This window comes from Rhinatrema bivittatum, chromosome 1, assembly GCF_901001135.1.
Source record: "Rhinatrema bivittatum chromosome 1, aRhiBiv1.1, whole genome shotgun sequence".
NCBI classification, from domain to species: domain Eukaryota; kingdom Metazoa; phylum Chordata; class Amphibia; order Gymnophiona; family Rhinatrematidae; genus Rhinatrema; species Rhinatrema bivittatum.
In genome coordinates, this window is record NC_042615.1 from 380,027,872 (window position 1) to 380,051,478 (window position 23,607).

A 23,607-nucleotide genomic window follows, 5' to 3' on the forward strand; every position below is an offset into this window, starting at 1 on the left:
CTTAAGTGAAGAAAACTCCGTCAGTAGTTCCTCTCCATTCAAGGGCTAGCTCCTAACTGACTTACTCTATTAACTGTCACTTGCTATCATTGCAAGGTTATCCCTGCTCTTGATGATGTCATTCCATCAAATAGTTCTGGCAGCTAATTGTTTCTCCCTTTTAATATTGTCTGTTAGTTCCTTTTTTTAATTGTTATTACATACTGATGTTCTTGTTTAATTTTAGATAGCTTTGTTGACTTTTAATAGATCACTAATTTTAAATTCAGTCTTTGCGCTTTAACTAGTTTTAATACTCTTACACTGGCCTCTTTTCTCATATCCAAGGAAGCCAATGACACATGTCCCTAGATACGACATCTCCGACTAGCTTGGTTATAGGGATTAACGCTAAGCTGATGATGATGCGCCTGACTATACTATGTTTTCTGGGTTGCAGTCTATACCAATTACTCTTTTTTAGAAAGGTTTTTCTTTTCTTTTTATTTCCATAAAACATTTCCTTACTTTTAAAAAACTGTCTCTTTACTATTTAATTTTCCTTTATTTATCAGTACCTTTTAATATGTACTTAAGTATTGAATAAAATTTATATTTTTTAATTTAAATTTTGTTGGTCTTGGAATTCTTATTTTTATTTTCCTGTACTCTTTATATTTTTCTTTAAAGGTTTCTGCTTGTAATTTCCTTCCCTGTTTAACCCCGTGTCTAAAAATAACTATTATAAATAGAATAATTAAAAGCCTTTTCAGAGGATGTTTGCTACATTTGTACAGGCCAATAACCTTCCCTAACCTCCTTGCTACTCTTATTTCAGTTTAACATTGACTAATTTTCCTTATTTTTCACTAAATTGGTTCCCCCCCCCTCCCTTCAGAAATCATGGGAGGTTCATGATGTCACTATTAACTGTCACTGCAACTTGCCTGAACTTTTTACTTCTCTCCCTTAGGCTTCCCTGATCCTGAGTCTCAGCACAGCTTTTTAAAAAAACAACAACTTTACAGCACTCACCAGAGACTGTTTCATCAGTGGCAGTGACAACAGTGGGGAAAGGTTTCTTTCATCTTCCTTCTGTGTCTGAGGAGGTGGGAGAAAGATGCTCCAACAATAGCAGCCCTTTTTAAAATTACTGCTGACCATTACTGGTCAACGAAATCCTCTCATTCCTGCTTTCACTCTTCGTCTCTGTCACCACTCCAGCCTCTGCTCTCAGTGATGGCAGCGATGCTTCCTGTTCAATGTTGTTGCTTGTGACCGGAAGGTTAATTTATTCACTGTACTACTTCTTCTTTGTGTACACAGTGTCAGTCACTGGCATCCCTCTTGTATCATGTGGCTCCTGTAATCAAGGCAGTCTTCCTCCCTCTTGTGCTGGGGATGTCAGGTCAGGATAACACTTCCTTTCTTGGGCTCAGTCTGCTTCAGCAGTGAGTAAATTAGTAACAACTCTTTTCAGTGTTCTGGGTAGAGTTGTAATTTGGGATGTCCTTTCATCTTCCCAGTTGCTTATCGCTCTCTTTGTTGTTTGTTTGCTTGTTTTAATCACAGTAATCAGGCTCTCCTTATCTCAGTACCTTCCCAGCTTCAGCTCCCAGCCTCTGGCAGTTCTTTTCAGCACAGTAGAGTGCTGCCTTCAGCCCCTGCCTTGCTGCTGTCATTGCCCCTGGCTCTCTCATCACCAGCTGCAATCACCTCGCAATGACTTCCAGGATCAGGTAAGTCTTTATTTTAAAAATGTTATTTAGGGTACTCCTTTACATACCCCCCTGCTTAAAGAGAGAAGGTTGCCCTCAACATTCCGTTATTTAGTGCATTCACACTCCATTCCATACAATTTAAGTTAAGTTCAATTAGTTTTTGTTATAAATCATTTTACACATGAAAACAGTGTTTCTCTACATTTGGAACACATGTAACCAAGAACTGGTTCATTCTAGACATCATTTGTCACAACAAATCCTTTAATCTCTGGTTCTCATTTACCAGCTTAGCTCTTTACTGCTGACACTGCCCTTGGCTCTCTCATCATCAGCTGCAATCACCTCGCAATGACTTCCAGGATCAGGTAAGTCTTTATTTTAAGAATGTTATTTAGGGTAATCCTTTACATAATGAATAAACCCACACCCTCCTGACCCCCCCAAGACTTGCCAAAAGTCCCTGGTGGTCCAGTGGGGATCCTCAAGTGATCTCCTGCACTCAGGCTGTCAGCTGCTGGTATTCAAAATGGCACCGATAGCCCCTGTGACATAGTAAGGGCAAAGGCTATCGGCGCCATTTTGAATACTGGCAGCCGAAGGCCTGATTGCAGGAGATTGCTCCAGGACCCCCGCTGGACCACCAGGGACTTTTGGCAAGTTTTGGGGAGGTCAGGAGTGATCTCCTGCAATCGGGCAGTCGGCTGCCAGTATTCAAAATGGCACCGACAGACTTTGCCCTTACTATGTCACAGGGGCTACCGGTGCCATTGGTCGGCCCCTGTCACACAGTAGGAGCACAAGATGGCACCGGCCATCCATTGCTTCTACCATGTGACAGGGGCCAACCAATGGCACTGGTAACCCCTGTGACATAGTAAGGGCAAAGGCTATCAGCGCCATTTTGAGTACCGGCAGCCGACAGCCTGAGTGCAGGAGATCTCTCCAGGACTCCCACTGGACCACCAGGGACTTTTGGCAAGTCTTGGGGGGGTCAGGAGGGTGGGGGGTTGTAGTAAATTAAATTTAAAGGGTTGGGATGGGTTTTTTTTGGGAAACGAATACATATGTAACTAATGAATGGATCGGGGTCCCCCGAGAAAGGATGGAATGGATATGCGTCCCAACGAATACGAATACCGAATGGGACGAATCCATCCCTGCTGCACATCCCTATAAACTGCTATAGATCCTTACACAGAAACTACACACATCTAAAGAAAGTGCACAGAAACCTTACCTTGGTCATACATGCAGAATACAGACATTTGCCAGATATACAATAAAGTGATCAAAAAGAATATACAGACACATGAAGACAAAAACTGAACTGGAAACCACAAGAAGCCAGACTCTATGCAGTGCAAAAATGGAAAAAAAGAAACAATATTCTTCCAATTAAAATATAATAATAAAATCAAGAAATATAACATGGCAATCATAAAAGTAAAAACATACTACTAAAAAAGAATACATGTTTCAAAACAGCTGAAAATAAATCATCATTCAATAAACGCATAACAAGTTTTGAAAAGTTCTGAAAAAACAATAAAATATATTGCAACTTCAGACACTTCAACCACCCCCCAATAATTAAAAGCAATAAGAATAAAAATTTACATGCTTTCCATACCTGGGAACTTTGATTTCAAGTCACCCTGAGATTGTAGTGTTAGTGGTGGAAGGGGTCTGCACACATACATTGTCCCCTCTCAAATACCATACTCTCTAACACACATATATACATTCTCGCACACGCACAGGCTCAGATGTTTCCTCACACACCCACACACACACAACCTCACTCTCTCTTCTCCTTTTCTGGAGCTCACAAGCAGCAGCAGCAGTTTCTACCCACACAGTCAATAAGACTCCTTTTTTTCCTGGAGATGGGCTGATGCAGCTCCTTCTCCTTTCTTCTGGACATGCATGCCAGCACTACTCCTACTGCTTATAGCTGCAGCAGACGTGCCTCATTCTTTCTATGTGGGCAAGCGCATACAGTATAATTTCCTTTAACAGGCCCACTCAGACAAGAAGAACAAAGAGGCACAATTATTTATTTTATTTATTTATTTTAACATTTTTATATACTGGTAGCCGTTTACACATCGTACCGGTTTACATGTAACAACAAGGACAAGCCAAAAAGAGGCATATCTTTTACATGGAACAGAGAACAGTTAATAAAATAAGATATAAACAATAACGGAAAAACTTTGGTTAGGAAGTCATAGATAAAGGATGAACAGTTAACATAACTTCTTAGAGCGAGGGCAGTTAAGCGAGGAGGATGGTAATAAATATTTAACAGTTCATATAGGTCACAGTCTTATCACATTATCACAGTCCTGACACAGCAGTGCTGCCTCCTAAACTATAGCAGCCTAGGCAGCCCTGTACTCTATCCCAAGAAATCACCTCCATACATTCTTGCTCCCACTCTAATTCCCACCCTTTCCCATCTTTCCCTCTCACTCACTTCTTATCCTCATGCACATCCCTTCTCTTTCCTCCTCTCTTACCAAATTTACCTTTTTTTCTCACTCAGTCCCTTTCCCTTCCCTCTCCTCTCACTCCACTGCCTTTATTTCCCCTCCTTTCTCACTCAACCACCTTCCCTCAAACACCTCTCTCCTCTTCCAGCTCAATCTCTTCTCAACCCTCCACCTCTCACCCCTTCCTGTTCATTCCTCCCTTCTACCCTTTCACTCCTCTTCTCATCCTCCCTTCCCTCTCCACTCATTCTCACCTCCTTTCCTTACCCTCTCTCTTACCCTTTCCCTATACTCCTTCACACTTACCCCCTTCTTTCTCCCTCAGGCTTCTCCCTCCCACTGAGCCCATTTCCCTTCCTCTACCTGTAAAGGTCAGCTTTTTCTTTCTGTTGGTGGGGTAGAAACCCCATCGACATTACACCATTAACGATGCCATGAGAATTTTCTACTAGCCTGCATAAACAAGACTTCTCTGCAGGACAGTGGGCATATCATCAAGCTGCGCCACACCAGGCTCTTCTGTAGGCCCACAGAGGGGTGGGAACCCCCACGTGTATGTCACTCCTCTGCAGGCCCATAGGGAGCAGAAAACTCCTCGGGTGCATTGCTCTTCTGCAGGCCGGGGGGGGGGGGCGGAAAACTCCGCAGCATATCATAGAGCTGTTCCACACTCTTCTCTAGGCCCACTGGTGCATCATTCAGCTGTGCTGTGTGAGGTTCCTCTCTGGGCACATCATTGAGCTGCATGCCATTGGATTCTCTGTAGGCCTGCAGAAAGTATGAACTTGGTCCGTGTCACCCTCTGGGCTCTTTCAAGCTGAGACATCTGAACCTGGCAAGTTCTTGTCTGGTGGCAAGGTGAGGTGGTCGCCACAGGAGCATTTTGGGGGACACCTTTTGCTGCTCCCAAAGTCTTGTCAGTGAGGTGGTTAACTCACCCAACTTCATGAAAAAACTACCCCTATTGTCTGGACACTTCTATATTCTCAATCTTTAGGATCAGGAAAGTTTTTCTATTATTTATTTTTTATATTTTTGGCTACTTCCTTTACGTGGAGCAACTGTGAAAGGAGTAGTCCATAACTTCTCCTGTACCTTCTCTAACATCTTAGTCTGGAACTGAATTCAGTGATGGTTTAGGCAGGATACATTTGAGAATATCTAGAAGATCATCACTGTTTAGACTGGTATCTTCTAATGGAAAAATAATCTTTTCTGACATCTTTTGAATGAATTGAGAGTCTGAACTTTCATGAACTGGAGATGCTGTGTTATCTGGCTTAGGAGATCTGTTACACAGAATGCCTAAGACTTATTGTTCTGTGACTTGCTCTGATACAGAATCTTGATGACCTGGAGAATGCTCATGTATATCATGGTATAAAGGAATTTGAGGATTAGTGTTATTTCATGTGTTTGAGACTTCAACTTGTTTCTAATAATTTTCCACTACCTTGAACCATATGTGATGCTTATGTTCATCAGGATATGGAGGATTTGAATCAGCCAGAGCAGACTTTCCACTTTGCTGCTGAGAAGTCTGTCTAGAGAGATCTGATGGAGGTGGACTTCTGGATGGAAATGGAGAAAAATATATTCTACCCTTTCTAGCAGAAACTCAAGAAAGTCTAGTAACACTAGAGAAAATGGGTCCCTCTTCATTTGAGATTATACATCTTCATGGGTTCTATTACCAGCCAGAGGAGAAGAAACATTCTTATGAGACTGAAAGACAAATAATAGATCATCTACCTATCTTTGAAAGATTTTCTGCTGCATTGTATGCGTTACTCGAATCAGGTTCACATAATCCCTGCAATTGTGTGAGCCTTCTTGAAGGAGTTATTGGAGAATCATCTTGAGAGATGTGACTATGCAGGGATTGGTACTCCAGATCTAAACATTGGGCAATTGGTTCTGCTTCAAAATCTTGACTCTGACAAATCTGAAGCTTGAAAAGATTTGTGAACATGTTTTTATGTTTGGAAGAGATTTTTTGAGCTGATGGTGCCAGTAAATGCTACTTTGGTGCCGTTGAAGTTTGCTTCAGTTTCTTAGAAAAGTGCTTTCCTCTGAGATGAGTTAAGTCGGCACCAATTAAAATTGGTTCGGTGACATAACTGCTTGCTTCTGCACCAATGAGTGCCTTGGCACCATTATAGATCTCGGCACTGAAATTCATGTTGCCAGTGCTATAGACGAGTTGTGTGCAGAAGATGCCCTTGGAGCAGTAGAATGATCTTGCATGATTAGCAACCCCTCCAGTGATGCTTGATTATGCACAGAAGAGGTCTGTCTCAATGGCATTGATGATGAAATTGTATGTCTGGGTACTGACACTGATGCTAGAGATGTGCATTCATTTTTCACGAATTAGACAATTTCAACAAAATTGTCTAATCCGTCATGGCTCATGGGCACTGAAAAATTTTATTTATTTATTTATTTATTTATTTAAAAACTTTTCTATACCGGCGTTTAGTGATATACCATCACAATGGTTTACAAATAGGCACATGAATAAATTTGAAATAGATTTTACTTTAAACAGAGGGTGCCGAAGTTGTTCAGATACATGATTCAAAATATTATAAGCTATATGTAGTGGGTATTGAAATTCCCTTTATGGGCTAACCATATATGCGATATACTGTAATTATTTAACTTAAAACTTAAGTGTGATAAAAATAAAGGTAAAGAACGCATATATGTTATCTGGTGACTTTTGCCTGTGTGTATAAGTCCTTTTCTAGTTTCTTAGTACTATCTATTCCCCATTCTCATTTTGAAAAGCTTTTTTGAAAAGCCATGTTTTTAGGCTTTTTTTGAAGAGTTTATGGTCTCTCATTGATCTTATTTCAGGTAGGGATGTGAATCGTGTCCTCGATCGTCTTAACGATCGATTTCGGCTGGGAGGGGGAGGGAATCGTATTGTTGCCGTTTGGGGGGGTAAAATATCGTGAAAAATCGTGAAAAATCATTAAAAAATCGAAAAATCGAAAAACCGGCACATTAAAACCCCCTAAAACCCACCCCCGACCCTTTAAATTAAATCCCCCACCCTCCCGAACCCCCCCCAAATAACTTAAATAACCTGCGGGTCCAGCGGCGGTCCGGAACGGCAGCGGTCCGGAACGGGCTCCTGCTCCTGCATCTTGTCGTCTTCGGCCGGCGCCATTTTCCAAAATGGCGCCGAAAAATGGCGGCGGCCATAGACGAAAAAGATTGGACGGCAGGAGGTCCTTCCGGACCCCCGCTGGACTTTTGGCAAGTCTCGTGGGGGTCAGGAGGCCCCCCACAAGCTGGCCAAAAGTTCCTGGAGGTCCAGCGGGGGTCAGGGAGCGATTTCCCGCCGCGAATCGTTTTCGTACGGAAAATGGCGCCGGCAGGAGATCGACTGCAGGAGGTCGTTCAGCGAGGCGCCGGAACCCTCGCTGAACGACCTCCTGCAGTCGATCTCCTGCCGGCGCCATTTTCCGTACGAAAACGATTCGCGGCGGGAAATCGCTCCCTGACCCCCGCTGGACCTCCAGGAACTTTTGGCCAGCTTGTGGGGGGCCTCCTGACCCCCACGAGACTTGCCAAAAGTCCAGCGGGGGTCCGGAAGGACCTCCTGCCGTCCAATCTTTTTCGTCTATGGCCGCCGCCATTTTTCGGCGCCATTTTGGAAAATGGCGCCGGCCGAAGACGACAAGATGCAGGAGCAGGAGCCCGTTCCGGACCGCTGCCGTTCCGGACCGCCGCTGGACCCGCAGGTTATTTAAGTTATTTGGGGGGGGTTCGGGAGGGTGGGGGATTTAATTTAAAGGGTCGGGGGTGGGTTTTAGGGGGTTTTAGTGTGCCGGCTCACGATTCTAACGATTTATAACGATAAATCGTTAGAATCTGTATTGTATTGTGTTCCATAACGGTTTAAGACGATATTAAAATTATCGGACGATAATTTTAATCGTCCTAAAACGATTCACATCCCTAATTTCAGGTGGCATTGAGTTCCATAATATAGGGCCGGCTAATGATAATGCTCTTTCCCTTACTTGTGTCAGTTTAGCTGTCTTTACCAAGGGTATGGTTAGTAAGGCTTTATTTGCTGATCTGAGATTCCGAAATTTCAGAACAATTCATAGTTCATGTTAGTGCATGCTATATCCCGTTAGCGCACACTAACATGAAATTTGGGACCTACGAAAAAAAAAAAAGAATCGCGAGAAACAAAATTTCCCGTGGGGGTCCAAAAACGAAGCCCAAATTGATAGGTGTTAACAATGCACATCTCTGTAATATGCCCTGATAATAACAGGCATAGCATCAATTGTAATCTTTAGAACTTGAGAGATAAAGTTTTTGAAGAGGTCCAGTGGTGGAATCAATTTAACACCCAGGAAAATTAAGAAATCTCAAATTTAGAATTCTCAAAGAGTTCTCGATATTTTAGGATAATTGTTTTTTTTTTTTATTTTGACTATTGGTGAGGAACTTTACTGTATTAAATAGGGTATGGGGATAATTGTTAGAGGTTTGAATTTGTTTGGAGTAAAAGTTCCTTTTTGGGAGAATTAACCACTGTTCTCTATTCAGCAAGTTGTTGAGTGTACATTTTAAGGTTTTCAGGTGTCTTATGTTTCCTCCATGGACATGGAGGACAATATATCAAACAGAAGTTTTCCAGATTTACTATTGAGAAGCATGATTTTGTTCTCTGAGTTACAAAGGGCTTTTTTTTTTTAGCAATGATAGAGAGTGAGTATACCAAAGAACATGTAATTGTCTGATAGCAGAAAAGTTTTTTAGGGGGCGAGTTTGTCCATGTTATTTAATAGGGCAGAAACCCATGTTTTTTACCAAGTGTTCTGTGGAGTCATTAGAAATATCAGAAATCAGAGGAAGAAACTCCTCTTTAAAGAGTGTTGGGTCAATATGTTTTCAGTTAGGAATACATGGGAGAGAATGAGTATTATTAGAGGGGGCTGTGAAAAAACAAAGAGAAGCAGTAATTAGGAAATAAACAGACCAAGGGATGGCAGACACGGTAATATTAGCAGGATTGCTGGAGAATGTATTAGGGTTGAGAAACAGTAGGTCTAGGGTGTGACCAGCTCTGTGAGTAGGGACAGTAATCATTTTCTGCCATTTGCAAGTAAGCATAGAGTTAAGAAAAAGTTCAATGGTATGAGAAGTAGAGTCTTGATCTACATGCATGATAAAACCACCTAGAATAATAGTTTGCTCTGGGGAGGGAAATGAAATAGAGAGAAATTCAATGTGTGGAGAGCAATTATGGGCTAAGGGACATGGAGGACAATATACCAAACAGAAGTTTTCCAGATATACTATTGAGAAGCATGATTTTGTGAGAAGTAGGCAAATTGACAGGAGTCTGTGAAAAGGTTAGAGTATACTTATAAAAGATGATTGTTGCATCCGTCAGTCGCAGAAGTCTGCGCCCGCTCTGCCTCACCTCTCTTCTACCCTTTTCCTCCTCCCTAGGAGGGTGTCTGCCTCCAGTGCTGATTGCCAAAATCATCGGTGTCTCCAACACAGCATAGGCGTCCCTGTCCACCATGCTTCTTCTTGAGGCCTCCTAGACATGTGCGCGCATGCCTACGCTTCTGAATACTTCATGGTGGGAACCTCAGGGGTGTCCCCACCGCATGACGTCAGTGCCTCCGGGTATTTAAACCTCCGCTGCGCTATACCCCAATGAGTTAGCAAGGACTTTGGTTTTGCTACTCTGACCGCTTCTAAGCTGCTCGCTTGGATTCCTCTCTACCCTCCGGGGTAACTCGCTCCAACGGAAGCTCTGGGTACCCACTCCTCGGGGACCTCTCACTTCTATATGCCCTTTGGGGTTCAACTACCTAACCTTGGACACCCGCTCCTCGGGAGGTCCTATCTAATTTCTTCCAGGATCCTTCGGCGCTCCTAGGTACTCGCTCCTCGAGGGCCTATCCTACTCAGGGTATCCTACACTTCAGACCTCAGGTCCCTCTCTTCATTCTTCTACCAAGGAAGTTACCAGCACTGCCACTCTGTATCACTACGCTCCAGCTCTCCTTACGCCATCCTTCAGGTTCGGCTTATCCCATGCTGCGGAACACTACCCAACCTTGCTACATCCGGGTGAGACCATCATCTATAGAGACTGTCTGAGCTTACTGTGATATCGCTGGCCTACAGTACTATCCCTTCCTTGAAGCAAGATTCAACTTACATCAGCAGTACAATAAAGCTTTTTTCCCTTAATGTCTGCTTACTAGAGTCTAGCCTATCACTGTGGTTCCCCATGGGGGCTCCTCTCCGTGGGAGGAGTCATCGCCACTTCGACCAAGAGTCCACATTATGCCACAAACCCAACAATGATAAGACCTCCACCACAGCAATGTTTCTGAGGTAAGGAGAAATAAGTATAATCCTGGGGACAGCATTGATTGAGGAGTGGAGTATCACTATCTGCAATCCTTGCTTCAGTGATACAGATGGAGTCTGGTTTCTTAGGGGGTCATTTTCTATTGCTTATCACATGCAATAAGTGGCTATCGCACACAAAAAGTCCCTTGCCAGGGGCGGAATCAGGGTGGAGTTAGGGCGGAGTCAGGCCAGTGAGGGGAGGGGTTGGAGTGGCGAGGAGGCGGATGCTGCAATGTCTTCGCTGGCGGAGATAAGGTAAGCACCATTATCATCACCAGGAGCACACCCAATTGCAACACCTTTCACGATGGCGCTATTGGGTGCAAAAGCTGGCAGCGATAGCATTGTGGAGGTACAATGGCTGCCGGCTTTTGCAGGCCCTCCCCCCCCCCCCCCCGTTTGCCCCCCACCCCCCGTTTTCTGCATTAGAATGGTGAATGTAGGCCTTAGTGAGGAGAATATCGTAGATGACCAGTGCCTTTTTTGAAATGGAGCGAGCATTGACTAAAAGTAAGATGAAGGTAGTGGAAACAGTTAATAGCTTCAAAGGTTTCAATGGGATATGTATTAAAGTATTCTTTGGTTGAGGAAGACAGCGTTCAGATGAAGTGTTCCATATTGACCTTGTCCAGTGATAATTGGAATATTCATGATAAATTTCAACACTGCAATCAATATGATGAAGAAATAGTGGGACAAGCGAAGGAGCAAACAAAGAGGTGCCTCCAGCCTCCATGGCTCAATTAAATAGTGCCGGTACCCCTGGATGATGTCACAAGGTGGCGTGCTTACCAATACCGAGACGAGAGCAAAGCAAGTCTGGAGCTGTAACAGGGAGCTGCAGGAGACTGATTCTCACAGGTCCCAGTCCAAGGATGCAGTGGCAGGCAAGCAGACAGACCAGCAGCAAGAGAATTTTCATACGTCGTCCACGGCTCGATTAAATAGGGCCGGTGCCGCAGGATGATGTCACAAGGGAGGGCAGGTTTACCAACACCAAGGTGAGGGCTCTGGTGTGTATAAAACCTATGAGTAAAAATTTTATACTCAACTCTTATTTTATCCACACAACTTTTAAAGGCAAAGCTTGTGTTCCTAACTCATGTACTATGAGTATAACTTTCAAGGTTTATAAAAGTTGTGCTCTTAACTCATGTTTTGTGCTCCTAACTTTGGAACATAAATTTATGCTGTATATATGTTATGTTCAAAGGCACTTATACACACCCACACAAAGTTTTATGCATATAAGTAAATCTTTGGAAAGAGCCCCAGCAAGTATGCACATAGAAGCTGGCACAAAACTCAATTGTGCACATACTTTTTTATGCATAATTAATCAGCATTTCAGGAAATGAAGTTGGAGCAGGATTGGTATTTACACAAACATGGGCTAATTTTCAAAGCCCCACATGCAGCGAAAAGGGGAGATATGCACATGGCTGAGCCACAAGTGCACCGCAAGGATCTTCAGAGGCCCCACTACCACGTGCAGTATCTCCTAGTACGCGCATTGTGAAGGAGTTTTGCAAAGGAGGCGGGCTGGGGTAGGGTCTGGGCGGGGCATCGACAGCACCAGTAAGGCACTTTCCCGCTGAAGCGCAGGCCGGCAATGACGAACCCGCAAAATGTGTTACTGCTCCAGAATGCGGGTTAAGTACGAAAACAACAACATCTAGGGTAGTTAGTGGGGTTTTAGGGGTTGGAGCTAGTTGGGTAAAAGGGAGGCAGGTTAGATAGGGGGTTTAGAAAGTCCGCTCCCTTTACTGAAGCAGACTGGGAGTGATTTGGGATTCGGGCTTATTGTGTTGCCACATGCATCTACCAACCCACACACACACACACACACACACACACACACACATATACAAGAGGGCATATGCATATGGCAATATAAAATCATGCACACATGTGCACATGGGTAGCAGATATTATAACATGCGCGCATCGCCTCGCACGTTATATAAAATCAGCGTATCCATGTGCGCGCGGAGGTTTTAAAATCTACCTTATAGTTTTTATTTTTGAAAGCATGAATGTAAATCCACATAGGCAAAGTTATTCCAGCTCCAAAGTAGGTGCAATGTTATGTATCTTTGCTGCTCGAGGTTCTTTGCACACCTATGAATTATTAAGGAGGATTTATGTGTATAAATCTGCTTTCTAAAATTCTGGATAAAGTCCTCGGTAAAAATTTTGCCACAGACTCTTTACGGACTGTTTGAAAACTATTCTCCCCAAGTATAAACCCATGGTTTGTATGCATTAAAGGAGATTTATGCATGCTGTTCCTTTTTGTGGCACACTTTTTAGGTTTATGGGCTTTTTAAAAAATTTCTGATATATTTGCATTTTGTTAGCTCACTGTTCCAGGACTTCATTTTTTTTTTTAGCATGTGTGTTAAGAATATAGTACACATTCTGCCTCAGCATATAAGGCCCAAAGATTGGAAATTTTTAATATATTGTCTAATCATACTTTTTTTTGGCTTATACAGTGCTGATCAAACATTTATCAGAGTGGGAAAATAGCAGAATTGAACATTTTTTATTTTGTGGTTGAATTTTACGGAAAACTGAATTTCACCTTGTTGTTTCATGCATATTATTTATTCATGCAATCCACGAATACTGAAACACCTTAGCTACCCTGACCTTACAGTTTACAAGAACAATATTTCCTTTAGCAGTTCATGTTCAGGAAAGAGATGTTTTGGTTCTGATACACTGTACACAAAATTGCACCTGATATATTCCTTAGAGCTAAGGCATAGCACTAATAGACGAGCTCAATATAGTTCTAACAAACAGAGCATAATGGCCAGCTTCAGGGCGATTGATTTTGGTTCTGCTTGAATTCTTGCAGCATGGTTACACTGCACACCATTACATGTACTCTGCCTGAAAGTCATTTCTCAGTGGCAGATGATAATACTGTGAGCGGAGCACAGCAAAAGTTGCCTAAAGCAGAAGTGTCTCCTGCTGGTGGCAAAGTTATAATTTCAGGCAAGTAAAACTTTCAAGTAAAGGGGAAATAAAAACTTCCAAGCAGTGGTGTACCTAAAGTATATGGCACCCAGGGTGGATATTTCCTATGGCACCCCCTGCCCTGAACCAGGCTGCTTCCTGGTTCAGGGCAGGGGGTGCCATAGGAACTTTTGGCCAGCTTGGGGGGGCCTCCTGACCCCCTCAAGCTGGCCAAAAGTTCTTTTTGGGCCGAACGAGCCGTCCGGCGCGAACTTGCCGGGAATCACGTGACGTCGCGTCTGAGTGACGCGGCGCCACGTGATTCCCGGCTCGTTCGCGCCGGACGGCGCGTTCGGCCCAAAAAGAACTTTTGGCCAGCTTGGGGGGGTCAGGAGGCCCCCCCAAGCTGGCCAAAAGTTCTTTTTGGGCCGAACGAGCCGTCCGGCGCGAACGAGCCGGGAATCACGTGACGCCGGCGTCACTCGACGTGCCGCCGACGTCACATGCTTCTCGCCAAGGATTGCAGAAATGGCGTCCTCACTCCTCGCTCCATCACCAGGGAGTTGTGGTAAGTCGGGGGGGGGGATTAAGGAGGGTGAGGGGGTTTATATTTTTATTTTGGCTCAACAATCGCGATTTCCCACATATCGAACATATCTATGTTCGATATGTGGGAAATCCGATCGTTTATGTCGAATCAATTTTTTAAGTAAAAAAAAAATATGAGTTGCGTTTTACTAATGCGGTCAATCCGAATGCACACCCCTAATACATACACACACATATGCATCACACACATACATACCCCTTCCTCTCTCAATCACATAGGCTCATGTGTGGTTATTTTGGGCCTGTCTCTCTTCAGCTGCAGGTGGGATGGACTACTACAGCTATCTGGCCTCTTTATTACCTGTCTTCTGCTTTGAGTGAAATGAGCTCTGCTCGCGCCATGCCAGGGTGCCTCCTTAGTCTTCTGCTGCGAGCAGGATGGGATCCGCTCATGGCCGCCAAATATCGATGCTGCCAGTGGCCTCAAGTCAGAGTCTCTCGATGGCACCCCCTCCTGGCTGTCACCCAGGGCAAACCACCCCCTCACCTTCCCGATTTAATACGCTACTGCTTCCAAGACTAGTCCATTTGGTTACAGTCTTTTCATATTAGCAAAAATAAACTTTAAGCTGAGTTTACTAGTAACTAAAAAAAATTGGAGAACAGTCTTTGGATATTCCTTTCTGTTTGTTTCTTCTAACCATCATGCCTCTCATCACCATTTACCAACTTCTTCATAAACAATTGATTGAGAAGTAGAAGGTTGACAAAAAAGATATTTAATTCACTATAAACTTGGAAACACATTTCAATTTACACCTTGATAACACATTTTAAATTAAAGGGAAACACATTATTTTTACCATATTCTCTACCATTTTACCTTATTTCACATTGGTTCACACCTATTTTACCCATATCTCTTGTTCACCCTGTCCTTCTTGTCTCTTCTATTTAATTACAAAATAAAAAAAAAAAATTACTAAACTACTTTAAAATCTATTCATAGAAATTAAATTTCATGTTATACTATATACACATACATGATAGTAGGTTATGTTTATATTCAATGAAATGGCTTGCATATCCTCCATTTGGTACTCAGAGGAAATTATTTTAATTAAATAAGATGGAAGTATGGTTAAGGGAATCATCCATTAATTTTCTTAAGGTCATTGTCACTACTGTTTAACTTAATGTTGGCCTTAATGCAAGGTCTAATTATAAGACTGACATATAATTATTTCTGTGTACCAACTTTAAGAAGACAGCCAAAGAATTTTTGTGAATGTAATCATTTTATTACAGCCTTTACAAATCACCTTGTTTTAGTTTAATTCCATTAGTTAATGTGTTTCATGAATTTTAATACCCCCTTTCCGTAGATTCAAATAAGCATGTGGTTTTATAAGAAGCCTCTATTTGTTTCCTGTGTCACTTATAGTTGTTATAAATATAGCTACCTCTAAAAACAGGAGATCTTCTAGCCAGCATTTTTTGGTTGATCATAAATAACTCCAAATACATCTGTTTCTGATTGCCATAAAAACGATCTGAAAATCATCTTTTTTTTATTTATGTAATTATTTGATTTATATTCTGCTTTTCAGGCACTTCATAGTGGCATATTCAGGTACTGTAGGTATTTTCCTTCAAGAATAAGAGAAAAAGAGAGGTACAACTACTTATAGATACTGTGTATGTTTCAATCTGTATATTAGGATTAAACCTTTTTATTGCATAATGAAATGAATATAACCCATAAAAAGAGTTAAAGAATAAAGTAATCTTAGAAATGTATAGATTTAGAAACATTATAACTAAGAATATTTTTTCTTTCCTTTTTTATCATATTTTTATGTAATTTTTAACCAATTAATTGTCATGATATTTTTTTAATTAATGTTTAAAAATCTTCTGCATCTCATTTTTTTATTATGAATTACTCAAGATGAATTAGTTTAACTTTAATTAAGGATCAGTACGAAGAATTAAAAAATAAGATTATTCAGTGGTCCAAGATGTCTTCTATTTTATTTGAAATACAATTACTGCATATAGTTGAATTGCAGTTTGATCATGCTGAGATTGAAAAAAACTGAGTCCCACTAATTAAAATATAAAAAAAAAAAAGACAAGTTTATAAAGCACTTGTCACTAGGAAGTAGAGAGTATATTTCTTGAGATCTCATATGTCACTCTACAAATTAAAATATAGCAGGTTTCCCTCAATTCTCTGTCAGGTGACTACATGTATAGTATTCCAAATGTCTTCATGTATTATTTCAATTATTCCATCCTTTTCAAACTTACTCTAAGGGACTTACAAAGGACAACCTTGATTCTGTATGAATTTATCTGCACTTACAGTACATAGAAATCAATACCCAGCACAGCTCCAGCTTACCCTCATAGTGCAAAAGATACCTCTCTTCTCTTGTCAGAGAAATAGTTTGTTAGTTCCAAATATTCTACATACTGATACTTCATTGAAATAATGTGACTTTACAAGGGTATGTACAGATTTTTGCATAGGAAATAAATCCACAGATTCTGACAGTTTTGTCTATGATAAATTGGACTGCAGCAGTTTACTAAGAAGATAAAAAATGACTCTACTAGTAAACTAAAATAGCTATGACGTGGTCGCCATAAAGCTCTCACAACTAAGGAACTCAAGCATCTCTCTTTCACAAAAAGAACAATTTAGCCCTGGCACATAACCCCAGCTTTGAAGGGATTTATTTGCTGGAAGAAGTTAAACATGGCAATCATATTGTATTGTCAAGTGGAAATGCATGGTTGAATGATACTCTTCTCCTAATGCGCAGGTTTCACTTCAACACTGTGCTTGTATTGCTTTTAAAAATTACAGAGGATTTTCAAGATAAAAATCTTTGAGCACTCAGTTAAACTGAATTAATTTTGGCTTCTGAAAGATGAGCAATAGGAATTTGTCAAATGTAAACTGACATGAAGGGACTGAAACAACCTGAACACTGACAAACTTGACTTTGGAGCTCAATTTGTTCTTCCTGGGTTTTCTTATGCCTCAGTCAGGATGCCCATATTTTTAAAAAAACAATATGGCTTATTTGGTTCTAAGGTAGGACTGATGGTTCTGTAAACAGAATACTTAAATGATAACAACATTCTGTAAACAGAATACTTAAATGATAACAACATTCTCTCTCCAGCCCAGTTTGGTTTCCGCCAATCTAGAAGCACAGAAACCCTCCTAATCTCCTTAACAGATTCCATATTACTGAATCTTGAAAAAAGATGTCCTTGTCTACTCATCTTACTAGACCTATCAGCAGCATTTGATACGGTCAATCATAACACATTAATAGATCGACTGTCAGACATTGGAATTAGAGATACAGCTCTCAACTGGTTCAAATCGTTCCTTAAGAACAGACAATATAAAGTCAAGGTCAACAAGGAAAAATCTCAACCAATCACCTGCGACTTGGGAGTCCCTCAGGGATCATCACTCTCACCAACCTTATTCAATATATACCTCCTCCCACTCTGCCAACTCCTGCTCAACCTCAAACTCATCCACTACTTATACGCAGACGATGTACAGATTCTAATCCCCATCACCGAATCTCTCCAAAAAACTCTGGATTTCTGGAACACATGTCAACAAGCCATCAATAACTTACTCACAAGCCTAAATCTTATCCTCAATCAAAACAAAACAGAATACCTACTCATTTCTCAAGATGGAACCTACTCACTTCCCAGCACCAACTTATCCACCCAAATAACTTTGTCACCACAAGTCAGAAATCTAGGAGTTATACTTGATCACCAAATGAATTACAGAGCGCTCATCAATAACATAGTAAAGGACGGATTCTTCAAATTACAAGTCTTAAAAAGACTCAGACCACTACTCCATTTTCAAGATTTCCGATTGGTTCTACAAGCGATCATACTCACGAAAATAGATTACTGCAACTCTCTTCTAGTAGGCCTACCAGCAAACGCCTTAAGACCATTACAGATGTTGCAAAACGCTTCGGCAAGGATCCTAACCAAGACCAACAAAAGAGACCACATCTCACCCATTTTAAAAAGCCTACACTGGCTGCCCGTCAATTTCAGAATACGCTTCAAAGTGCTCTCATCAATACACAAAGCACTACACAACCTAGCCCCACTCATGCTCAAAACCCCTCTCCAACTCCACACCTCTACTAGACCAGTGAGACATGCCTACCGAAACAATCTCCAGATACCACCAATGAAATCAGCTTTAAGCAAAAGAGCATTCTCCACAGCTGGTCCTAAACTCTGGAATACGCTCCCGCCGGAACTCAAATCAGTGCAATGCCCCATTATTTTCAAAAAAAGACTTAAAACTTGGCTCTTCCACCAAGCTTTTCCATAACATCAGACAGCACAAGCTTCTCTGCCAAGGTCCCCCTTTAAATCATTTTCAATCAAACCATAAGAGAATCTATATAAGAACATCAGTTGTTGTCAACAACCTATAAGAGAACTATACAAGAACTAGACAAGTTCAATTCTAAAAACTCTTTGAACCCCTATTCAATACCCATAGAACAACACAAAGAATTCCATAGAACATCACAAAGAATTCCCCAAAGAATTCTTCAACTTTAACTCCTTGGCAGCCCAAAAGTACAAAATGCAATTCCCAACCTCCTGACAGTCTTAAAAGCTATACACAACCCCACACAGAAGTTATCTGCCTCTGCCTATATTAGGCTATGTATATTGTATTTCTTTGTTTAACCCCATATATTCATTTCCAAGTTATTCTTCCTGTTCTCTGTAAGACATTTGCTTGTCACTGTTATTGTTCAAAATGTAAACCGAATTGATCAGTAATTCTGTTATTGGAAAGTCGGTATAGAAAAGTTCTAAATAAAATAAATAAATAAATAAACCTCACAAATCAAAAACAACTGTCTCTGACAGTCATACTATACAGCTTTTTTTTTTCCTGGTATCACTAGAATATATTTCTGATCGGAAAATCTATCGACCTAACTCTTAAACTCTGGGATATTTATCAATCTGCCATTGAAAAAGTACAAACCCAAATGAATCTTTCCCTAAATAAAAAAAAAACCCAGAAATTCTACACATATCACCTAAACTAAGCAAGACCAAAGAACTTGAAATTCAAAAAGCAACTAAAAATTACCCCATCTCTCTGGAAGTACGTGATCTAGGGATCTTCCTAGATTGCAAATTCACAATGAAAACTTGCATTAAAAAAATCATTAACAGTGTTTTTTTTATTTATGAATTTTTATATACCAATAACCGTAAGCACATCGTATCAGTTTACATAGAATGTATAATAATGATAGAGAAAATACATTGAACAATTTGGTTACATGGCAAACAGAGAAAAGTGCATAACATTATGGGGCAGATTTTCAAAGTGGTACGCGCGTAGGATACGTACGTAACCCCCGAAAAGCTGCCCCTTCCACCCCCTGCATGCGCCGAGCCTATGTTGCCTAGGCTCAGTGGCGCGCGCAAGCCCCAGGACGCGTGTAAGTCCTGGGGCTTTCCTGGGGAGCATGCTGGGGCATGTAAGAGGCGTGTCATGGCGGCACATCATCGGGGGTGTTCTGGGGCGGGGCCTCGGGCGTGGTTCTAGCCCGGGAGCATTTTGGGGGCTTGGCCGAGGCCTCCGAAACTGCTCCCGGGCCGGGGAATCGCGTGCTGGCAGCCGGCCGGCAGGTGTAACTTTTATAATAAAGGAAGGGGGGTTTAGATAGGGCTGGGGGGTGGGTTAGGTAGGGGAAGGGAGGGGAAGGTGGCGGGAGGCGGAGGGAACGGAGGCAGGCTGCATGGCATGGCTTGGCTTGCGCAGGCTGCCAATTTTGCGCAGCCTTGCATGCGCCAACCCTGGATTTTAAAAGATACGTGCGTCTACGCGCATATCTATTAAAATCCGGCATACTCTTGTTTGCGCCGGGTGCGCGAACAAAAGTACGCACTTGCATACTTTTTTAAAATCTGCCCCTATATGCAGAGTGAGCATAACTGTTGATATAAGTATATATATATATATATATATATATATATATATATATATATATATATATTGGATAATATGTGCAAGGTATGGTTAAGAATTTGGTTACAAGGCATGTTTAGAGTGTGGTAAATATCAAATAAACTAGAGAAAAGTACATAACATTATGGGACAGATTTTCAAAGGGGTACGTGCGTAGTATATGCGCGTAACCCCCGAAAAGCTGCCCCTTCCACCCCCTGCTGGTGCCGAGCCTATGTTGCATAGGCTTGGCGACACTCGCAAGCCCTGGGACGCTCGTAAGTCCCGGGGCTTTCCTGGGGGGGCATGTCACGGCGGCGTGTCATCGGGGGGCATTCCAGGGATGGGACCATGGGCGTGGTTCCGGCCTGGGGGCATTTTGGGGGCCTGACCGAGGCCTCCGAAACTGCTCCTGGGTTGTGGAATCACGCGCCAGCAGCTGGCTGGCCCGCGCGAGTTACACCTGCCTCGGGCAGGCTTAACTTTTATAATAAAGGTAGGGGGGGTTTAGATAGGGCTGGGGGTGGGTTAGGTAGGGGAAGGGAGGGAAGGTGGGGGGAGGCGGAAGGAAAGTTCCCTCCGAGGCCGCTCCAATTTTGGAGCGGCCTCGGAGGGAACAGAGGCATCCTCGTGGCTCGGCGTGTGCAGGCTGCCAATTTTGCCCAGCCTTGCACGCGCTGGCGTACTCTTGTTTGCACCGGGTGCGCAAACAAAAGTATGCACTCGCGTACTTTTTTAAAATCTGCCCCTATATGCTGAGTGAATGAAACTGTGTATATAGGCGTATATATATTGATACTATGAACATTGTTTGCTTAAAAATTTGGTAACAGGCATGCTTAGAGTGGTTATTTTAAATAAATGTCATCAAAAGATTAAAACCTCTTCTATTCCCAAAAGATTTTAGAACAGTTTTACAGGCACTTGTTTTGTCGAGATTAGACTGCTGCAATTCATTATTTTTAGGCCTACCAGCAAATACTACAAGACCATTGCAACTTCTGCAGAACTCTGCAGCTAGACTTTTGTCAGGAACTAAAAGATCTGACCATATTACCCCAATATTAAATGATCTCCACTGGTTGCCTGTTAAATACAGGGCCCAGCATAAAATCCTGTCCCTTATTCATAAAACGCTCTACAATGAAAAAATTGAATGGTTAACTTCATCACTTCATTTCCATATTCCTTCAAGAATCACTAGATCAACAGGTACAGGGATGTTGCCAATCCCTTCCCCTAAGATTTTGCATCTAAATAATTAAGAGAAAGAACTATTTCTATTGCTGGACCCATATTATGGAACTCTTTACCTCAAGAATTACGATTAGAAGCAGACATTAAATTATTCAAAAAGGGCATTAAAACATGGCTATTTAAACAAGCCTTCCAAGAGATGTTATCCTAATGAAAACAGACTACTGATTATATACCAAAGTAATGTATATTTTTTATTTTATTAATCTCTGTTCTTACTACACTACCTCTCTAACTGTTTAAATTTTATAATTATTTAGTTTACCATTTTATTTAGATTACTATTTAATTTTATTTATATTATGAAACTATGTATTTACTTCCTTTTGCTTTTGGAAATGCAAATATTTTTAAATTAATATTTGTTAGCTACTGTAAACCGATTTGATATGTTCGCATGAAAATCTGGTTTATAAAAATTATTAAATAAATAAATAGATAAATTGTCAGTGACAAAGAAACCTGCATTAAGGTTTCAGGCTTTCTGATCCAGCTGCAGCCCTCCAGCATTTCTCTAATAGCTGCTAAAATATTGGCAGATGTATGGGCACTGTCCACTAGGTGAATGTGCATCAAAGGCCACCTGCATCCTATTGCTCCGGCCCCTTGGAGCTGCTGCCTGTCTCTACCTCAGCCAGGTTCCACCAATATGCTGTCAGTGAGAGGATGGAGTGTGAGTCATTTGTGGATGTCCAGTTGCCTCTTGTGATATGCCTATTGCTCCCCTTTGCCTTTGCCAACAGTGCCTGCTGGCGACTATGCAATGCTTGCACAAAATGAGGATGACCGCTCTGCTAAAAGTGGTGCTGGGGGGCACTTTATAGTTTGGCACTAACAGCTGCAGCAATCGCCTGAGACCCATGCTGCAGGGGCTGATCATCTAAAGAGATCATAACACCTATAGTCCTAGTTACCATTTTGGATGCTGCCTGCCTCTTTCCCTGTGACCCTCACCCTGTGCTGAGCCTCCAGCACTGGGACCCAGCCTCTGGGTCAGGCTCCAGCATCGGATCTGGGTCTGGGCTGACACTTAGGCATTGGGCTTAAGTCTGAGCCTTTCCTTAGGCCCAGGCATTTGGACTCATCCTCTGGGCTGAGGTTCTGGCATCAGGACCCGGTCTCTGGAAAGAGCTGCTGCGTCCGACATGTGCCTGGGCACTGGCTTAGGTCAAAGCCTGAGTGTTGGGACCTGGCCTCTGGGCTGGGCTTCAGCATTAGCTCTGAGATTATTCAGGATCTATTGCAAGGAGTAGCAATCTGTTCGGGATCTGAAGTTATATAGGAGTGTTGAGGGTTGATCCTTGGACCAGTGGCAGATGACCACACCCCCGGGGGATGATCCCGAGAGGGACCACCGGTCAGGCTCAAAGTTAGAAGACAAACACACACTAGTTCTTTTATTAGACAGTATACTGAACCATCAGAGATGGCAGTAGTGAGCTGGTAAGCCCGGCTGGGCTGTAGTCCCTCAGACACTGGAACAGCGATTCCTGGAGGCTGAGCTGAAGAGAAACTGAGATATCATGAGTAGGCAGGGTATGCAGATGGTAACACTCACACAATGTCCCAATGAAGCCCAGGAACTGGAAAGTATAGGCCCTCGAGGAGCGAGTATCTGGTTCCAGGGAAAGCTCAGAGAGAATGATGGTAACTCACTGATGTAGCCAAGGTCATGGAAAAACTAGTTAACACTAAATTATCAGACTACTTGAGGATCACAAAATTCTTTTCCCCTCTCAATATGGCTTCAGGAAATCATCAAGTACCGAATCACTTCTTATTTCCTTGACAGACTACCTCATTATGGGCCTCGACAAAGGTCAGGCCTATTTATTGATCCTCTTGGACCTCTCAGCCGCTTTTGACACTGTTAACCACGCTATGCTCCTAAACCAGCTATCGAACATCGGCATAACAGGCACAGCATTGGCCTGGTTCAATACATTCTTAAGAAATAGAGGCTACAAGGTCAAAATACACAACAAAGAATCTAAGCGCTACCCTTCATCTCTAGGAGTCCCGCAAGGCTCATCCCTCTCACGTACACTCTTTAACATTTACCTTCTCCCTCTCTGCCAGTTACTAATCAAACTGAACTTAAAATACTATTTATACGCTGACGACATCCAGATTGTGATCCCCATCAAAGAATCCATAAAAAAAAACCTAGATCTAT

At 42.1% G+C, this 23,607-nt stretch overlaps 1 long non-coding RNA gene across 5 annotated transcripts in view; it reads left to right on the plus strand.

Moving 5' to 3' along the window:
* Window positions 1-23,607, plus strand: part of LOC115091088 — a 142,843-nt gene that overhangs the window by 84,188 nt on the left and 35,048 nt on the right. For 2 of the 5 annotated variants that reach the window (XR_003856609.1, XR_003856608.1), the window contains exons 2-4: window positions 1,552-1,718; window positions 1,990-2,068; window positions 15,733-15,755. This is a non-coding gene — a long non-coding RNA (uncharacterized LOC115091088). Of the gene's footprint in view, window positions 1-1,312; window positions 1,431-1,551; window positions 1,719-1,989; window positions 2,069-15,732; window positions 15,756-23,607 lie in introns of those variants that run through there. The other 3 variants (XR_003856610.1, XR_003856606.1, XR_003856607.1) reach the window with 2 other exon arrangements.